The sequence below is a fragment of the Pongo abelii genome, chromosome 8 (assembly GCF_028885655.2).
Source record: "Pongo abelii isolate AG06213 chromosome 8, NHGRI_mPonAbe1-v2.0_pri, whole genome shotgun sequence".
In the NCBI taxonomy this organism is placed as follows: Eukaryota; Metazoa; Chordata; class Mammalia; order Primates; family Hominidae; genus Pongo; species Pongo abelii.
Genome location: NC_071993.2, coordinates 13,145,790 through 13,153,575, shown reverse-complemented (window position 1 = coordinate 13,153,575; position 7,786 = coordinate 13,145,790).

Genomic DNA, 7,786 nt, shown 5'->3' with positions numbered 1-7,786 from the left:
AAGGTGATGTCTCGAAAGGCTAGATTTTTCTTCCTTCCTTATCAGTCACACCAATTTGAGTCCTGATGGATGTCAACCCCAATGGGATAGAGTCTGTTTTATTCATTGCTGTGGCCCTAGTGCCTGGAATAGTGCCCAACACATGGTAGTTGAAAGAAAAATCTTGAAAGTTATTTGTTGAAATGTAAATGTTGAATGATGACTATTGTCAAATGCTCAGGCTGTGCCTAGTATTTCCATTAGTATCTAAAAATCTACACAAGAAGATGTTGGGAAATTGGTTGGATGGACTTGAAATTAAAAAAACAGGCATTCCTTTTTTCCTTTCTTTTCTTTTCTTTTCTTTTTTTTTTGAGATGGAGTCTTGCTCTGTCACCCAGGCATGAGTGCAGTGGCGCAGTCTCAGCTCACTGCAACCTCCACCTCCCGGGTTCAAGCAATTCTCCTGCCTCAGCCTCCCGAGTAGCTGAGACTACAGGTACCTGCCACCATGCCTGGCTAATTTTTGTATTTTTAGTAGAGATGAGTTTTTACCATGTTGGCCAGGCTAGTCTTAAACTCCTTATCTCAGGTGATCCGCCCACCTCGGCCTCCCAAAGTACTGGGATTACAGACGTGAGCCACCTCGCCTGGCCATAAAACAGGCATTCTTAGAACTTCATCTGGCTTACATGAAAAATCAGCTCATCTCCCTGTTTCCATTTTGCCTACTGTGAAAAAGGCTTTGGCTGTGTCATCCTCATGACTGTAGAGAGAGGACACCAGCACATTGCTTGACAAAGTGCTATGATACCTCCCAAAGAGTAACACATTTGTACGAGGTGCTCCTCAACCTCAGACCTAGCTCATTCCTTTTGGAAATGCAGATGCTTAAAGTGGCAGAGATCATGATGTCTAGAGTTCGGTCCCTTGTTTCTGTCCTCTCTCAACAGAACAGAATTGTCACGGACTGGGTCATTCGGGCGAAATATTAGTCCCCACACTGGATAAATGTTTAAGTATTACAGACAGTGCTTACATGCGCTAAATCGCCTCTTGAAGATGTACCCTGTATTAATGTGCAGGGGAAGAAAAATGCATCTTTTGTCTCAGCAGTTCCATAGCATTCCTTTTATAGAACCAGATTCCAACAGAGTTTCAACATACAAAGTTATCTCTTAAGAAGGAGGCCCCACTTGAGAGCCAGGGGACCACAGGCTGGGAGTCCTAACCCCAAGTTCCATTCCCAGCCCCTCACACTGCCTGTAGTTATGTGACCCCAAGGGAAGGCATTCAACCTCCAGGACTGCAGCTTTTTTATCTATGAAATAACATTGGCTTCCTGCCTCCCAAGGATACCAGAAGGAAGAATGAGTTAACATTTACATTATACATTAGGAGCTTCCAAGGAAGGCCCTGAACAAGTAGAAAATATGATATCATAGGAAGAATGTCTTTTATTTTTGAGTTGCTTGTCTCTGTTTAGGTTTTCTGGGCCCATTCCCTGTATACAGTATTCAAATATAAGAGAAAGTTGGTTTTTTTTTTTTTTTTTTTTGCTTTACCAAAAAAATCAGCAAACGGGAAAAAGAAAATCTTGAGCTCAACTCAGGTGGGATAACTGCATCACAGGTGCTGGGGTTTTTATTTGTTTGTTCATTTGTTAACTCTGATGGGAGGGGAATTTGGAGAGGGAGTAACTTGGTTGCCACTGGGAGAAGTAACTGACTTTGGACCACATGTAAACAGTAGCAGATAAGCTCTACTATTGTTTTATTAAATTTTTTTAACGTTTCACTTTTTGTGGGTACATAGTAGGTGTATATATTTACAGATTACATGAGATATTTTGATATAGGCATACAGTATATAATACTCACATCAGGATAAATAGGGTATCCATTCCCTCAAGCATTTATCCTTTGTGTTTTGAATAATCCAGTTATACTCTTAGTTATTCTTAAATGAACAATTCAGTTATTTTTGACTACAGTCACCCTGTTTTGCTAGAAAATACTATATCATTTTTATTCTTTCTAACTATTTTTTGTTCCTATTAACCATCCCCTCTTTCACTGAACCTAGGCTCTCCTATGGAAGAACAATGATAGGCACAGATGGAGTGGCCCAAGTTTGGGGTTCATCGGGATGGGTAGTTCCTGGAGGGTAGAAATTGTGTCACATCTGTTTCTATCTCCAGAATCTTTCCAGTGTCTGACATACAGCTGTGAATGAGTTTGGGTTGATTTAATGAATGAGTTGATGGGTCCGAATTGCAGCTTTATTCTTTGCCTGCTATGCACCCCCTTTCCTTCTCTATAAATTGGGGGTCACAACACCACCTTTGCAAGGCAGTCGTAAGGACTGCATGAGTGAAACATGTGGCATCCTCAGCACACTGACACACAATCACAGTGACCGCTGTGATGACTGTCAGCTCTCCCATGGTCAATGCCAGAAGACCCAGGGTAGTGCTATGGCAAGAGCAGGGATGAATTCCCATCCTGGCTTCATTAGATATCAGCTCCCAGAGAGCAATGATCTAGCTCTTTTGGAATTTGATTCCTAATCTGTGTAAGAGGCTGATGGAATGTAATCTACTTACCAGCTTAATCTCAAGAATATAGTCCACTAGGATAGAGGGTCTTATAGATCCTTTTAAAATCTTTTATTGTAACTACATCAGGCAAATACATAAGTCATATTTATGAAACAAAATGAATGACCATATAGCTACCACTGAAGTCAACCCAGCACCCCAAGAACCCATCATGGGCCTACAGCTCATTTATACTCTTCTTTCACTTAACATTATATCACATGCATGCCATTTAGAATGTTTAAAAATATGTTTGTGGTAAAATAGTCAAATATACGAATGTGCTACAATTTACAAATCACTCCGTTTATTGGCAATTTCAGTTGTTCCTATATAACTATATTAAGTTCTTATGAACGAAGATTTGTTTTGTTCTCCTGATATGACTGTTGATTCTTGCACAATTACCACACTGTTTCAAGCATTGTAGCTGCATAATATACTTTTAAAATATCTGTAAGAAGAAATTACTTATGCCAATCCTCTTTCAAAAAATTCATAGCTATTTCACTTATTTAGTAAATTTTCTTCTCACTTTTATTTTGAAATATCCTCAAACTTACAAAAATGTTGCAAGCCCAGTACCAACAAACTGTTATAGGATACTTATCATCTGCAAGTACTTTAGTGTGTATTTCCTACAATCAAGGGCATAGAAATGGAAAATTAGCATTGATACAGTACCACCATTGACATTTCAGTTCCCATTCAAATCTTGACACTTGTCCCAATAATGTCATTTATAGCAAAAGGATCTAGTTCAGAATTGTATGTTGCATCAGTCTTTTGCATGCCTCTTTCTCTCTCTCTTTCTTTTTTCTTTTCTTTTCTTTTTCTTTTTTTTATTTTGTTTTTGAGATGGAGTCCTGCTCTGTCACCCAGGCTGGAGTGCAATGGCGTGATCTCGACTCACTGCAATCTCTACCTCCCGGGTTCAAGTGAGTCTCCTGCCTCAGCCTCCTGAGCAGCTGGGGTTAGAGGTGTGCACCACCATGCCTGGCTAATTTTTGTATTTTTAGTAGAGACGGGGTTTTGCCATGTTGACCAGGCTGGTCTTGAACTCCTGACCTCAAGTGATCTGCCTGCCTCAGCCTCCCAAAGCGCTGGGATTACAGGTGTGAGCCACACGCCCGGCCATGCATGTCTTTTTTATCTCCTTCAATCTGGAAGAACTATAAGGTCTTTTATTGATTTTTGTGAGCTTGACACTTTAGAAGATTATAGGCCAGTTGTTTTGTAGAATGTTCCTCAATTTGTGTTTATCTGATATTGCCTCATGTTTACATTCACATTTTGCATCATTGGCAGGAGTATCACAAGGTGATGCTGTGTTCTCAGTATGTTTTATCAGCTGGTGCAAGATTCCAGTTTGCTCCATTACCATGATATTTACTTGGATTACTGTGGTATCTGCCAGGATTCTCCATCTATAATGTTGTTCTTTTTCTCTTTGTAATAAGTAAATATTTTATTGGGAGCTATTTGTAACTATGTAAATATCTCTAAACTGTTCTAATTATTCATTCCTGTATTTACTACTGTTAATTCATGGTTTTCTATTTTATTCTATGGGCTATAATTCATTATTAATTTAAACACATCACTGGGAGCCCCTTTAAGGGTTTGTGTGTGTGTGTGTGTGTGTGTGTGTGTGTGTGTGTGTATGTGTGACACTTCCCAGTTGTTCTTTCAGCACTCCCTTACTTTTTGGCACAAAATGTTTGTGGCTAATCAGAATTTTCATGTCCACTCATCATCTACTCTCTGAAATCATCTATTTCTCCAAAGAGTCCTGGTTCTTTTTAATGGAGAATGATATTTAGAAACCAAAATCTGGCTGCTAGGTGCTTGCATTGCTTTTCGAGTATTACTGCTCCTGGACCTTCTTGGTGGGCAGAGCTAGGAAATATGTGTGTGTGTCCCAAAAGTCTTAGTGCAGTTTTAATACTTCTGAAAATTTTAATAACTTCTGAAGAATAACTGTGATAAATTTACCAACAAATTTTTGGAAATTATTTATACTCCTTTACACTTAGTTTTGTGAATTTGAATATAAAAAATTTAAGTTTTTCTTTATTTTTTTCAGCAGCAATAGAAAAATATTTTTTTTTGTGACAGTTTATTAGAATATTTTAATTTTTAGGTTCGGGGTACATGTGCAGGTTTATTATATAGGTAAACTTGTGACTTGGGGATCTGGGGTACAGATTATTTTGTCGCCAGGGTACTAAGCATAGTACTCAATAGTTTGTTTTGTTTTGTTTTGTTTTGTTTTGTTTTAGACAGTCTCACTCTGTCACCCAGGCTGGAGTGCAGTGGCGCAGTCTCAGCTCACTGCAACGTCTGCCTCCTGGGTTGAAGTGATTCTCCTGCCTCAGCCTCCCAAGTAGCTGGGACTACAACAGTTTTTTTTTTTTTTCTTTTTTCTTTTTTTTTTTAAATGAACTTCTCCCTCCTCCCACCAGCAGTATATAAGCATTCATTCTCTTTTCTCTACAACCTTGCCAGCATCTGTTATATTTTGACTTTTTAAATAATAGCCATTCAGACTCGTGTGAGATGGTATAATGTTGCGGTTTTGATTTGCATTTCTCTAATGATTAGTGATATTGAGCATTTTTTCAAATGCTTATTGGCTGCAAGTATGTCTTCTTTTGAAAAATATCTGTTCATTTCCTTTGCCCACTTTTTACTGGGGTTCTTTTTTGCTTGTAGGTTTAAAGTTCCTTGTAGAGTCTGGATATTAGACTTTTCTTAGATGTATAGTTTGTGAATATTTTCTCCCAATCTGTAGGTTTTTTGTTTACTCTGTTGATAGTTTCTTTTGCTGTGCAGAAGCTCTTTAATTAGGTCTCATTTGTCAATTTTAGCTTTTGTTGCAATTCCTTTTGGCATGTTCATTATGAAATCTTTGCCAGTTTCTATGTCCAAAATGGTATTTCCTAGGTTATCTTCCAGGGTTTTTATAGTTTTAGGTTTTATATTTAGGTCTTTAATCCATCTTGGGTTGATTTTTGTATATGGTGTAAGGAAGGGGTCCAGTTTCAGTCTTCTGCATATCGCTAGCCAGTTACCCCAGCACTATTTATTGAATAGGGAGTCCTTTTCCCATTGCTTGTTTTTGTCAGCTTTGTCAAAGATCAGATGGTTGTAGGTGTGTGCCTTTATTTCTAGGCTCACTATTCTGTTCCATTGGTGTGTGTGTCTGTTTTTGTGCCACTACCATGCTGTTTTGGTTACTGTAACATTATAGTACTGTTTGAAGTTGGCAATGTGATTCCTCCAGCTGTGTTCTTCTTGCTTAGGATTGCCTTGGTTATTTGGGCCCTTTTTTGGTTCCATATACATTTTAGAATAGTCTTTTCCTAGTTATGTGAACAATGTCATTGGTAGTTTGATAGGAATAGCACTAAATCTATAAATTGCTTTGGGCATTATAGCATTTTATATAGGCATTTTAATGATATTTATTCTTTCTATCTATGAGCATGGAATGTTTTTCCATTTGTTTGTATCATCTCTGATTTTTTTGAGCAGCCGTTTTATAATTCTTATTGTAGAGATCTTTCAGCTCCCTGGTTAGCTGTATTCCTAGGTATTGTATTCTTTTTGTGGCAATTCTGAATGGGATTGTGTTCCTGATTTGGCTCTCAGCTTGAGTGCTATTAGTGTATAGGAGTGCTACTGATTTTTGTACACTCATTTTGTATCTTGAAACTTTGCTGAAGTTGCTTATCAGCTCAAGAAGTTTTTGGGGAGAGACTATGAGGTTTTCTAGATATAGAATCATGTCTTCTGAAAACAGGGATAGTTTGATTTCTTCTCTTCCTATTTCGATGCCGCCTTTGTGACAGGTTTTTGTTTTTTTTTTTTGTGAGACAGAGTCTCACTCTGTCATTCAGACTGGAGTGCAGTGGCGCCATCTCAACTCACTGCAACTTCTGCCTCCCAGGTTCGAGCAATTCTCCTGCCTCAGCCTCCTGAGTAGCTAGGATTACAGTTGTGCACCACCGTGCCCAGCTAATTTTTGTATTTTTAGTAGAGACGGGGTTTCACCATGTTGGCCAGGCTGATCTCGAGCTCCTGACCTCATGATCCACCCACCTCGGCCTCCCAAAGTGCTGGGATTACAGGCGTGAGCCACCATGCCCAGCCATTTGTGATCGTTTTATAGATGAGAATTTCTGAGAGCAAATGAATTGGTAGAGGAAATCCACTTGCTTGACTACTCTGTCACCTGATTCATCCATGTTTTGGTGTGTAGTAATAGTTCATTGCTTTTTATTGACGAGTAGTATGTAATTGCAGGCCACGGTTTATTTATTCATCTACCTGTGGATGGACACTTGGGTTGTTTCTAGTTTGGGGCTACTACAAATAAAGCTGCTATGGACATTCATATATGAGTCTTTATATGGGATATGCTTTAATTTTCTCTAGTATATCCCTAGGGGTGGAATGGCTTAATCATATGTTTAACTTTTTAAGCAGCTGTCAAGTTGTTTTCCAAAGTGCTTTTACTATTGACATTTCCACCAGCAGTGCATGAGAGTTCCAGTTCCTCCATGTTCTTGACAATACTTGGTATAGTCATTATCTTTAATTTTTGCTATTCAAGTAGATGTGTAGGAGTATCTCATAATGGTTTTGAGTTTCCCTAGTGACTAATGACTTTGAGCGTGTTTTTTCATGCTCTTATTTGCCATTCTTATCTTCTTTGGTGAAGTGTTTTTTAAATTTTCTGCCAATTTTTTATATTGGGTTGTTTGTTTTCTCATCATTGAGTGTTTTTTGTTTTTTTGTTTTTTTGAAATGGAGTCTTGCTCTGTCACCCAGTCTGGAGTGCAGTGGCATGATCTTGGGTCACTCCAACCTCTACCTCCCAGGTGCAAGCGATTCTCTTACTTCAGACTCCCAAGTAGCTGGGACTACAGGCCTGTGCCACCACACCCTGCTAATTTTTGTATTTTTAGTAGAGACAGGGTTTCACCATGTTGGCCAGGCTGGTCTCGAACTCCTGACCTCAGGTGATCCAACCGCCTCAGCCTCCCAAAGTTCTGGGATTACAGGCATGAGCCAATGCACCCAGCCATATCACTGAATTTTGAGAGTTCTTTGTGTATTCTGAATATGTATCCTTTATCAGATATATGATTTGCAAATATTTTCATCCAGTCTATGGCTTGATATTTCATTCTTTTATTAGAT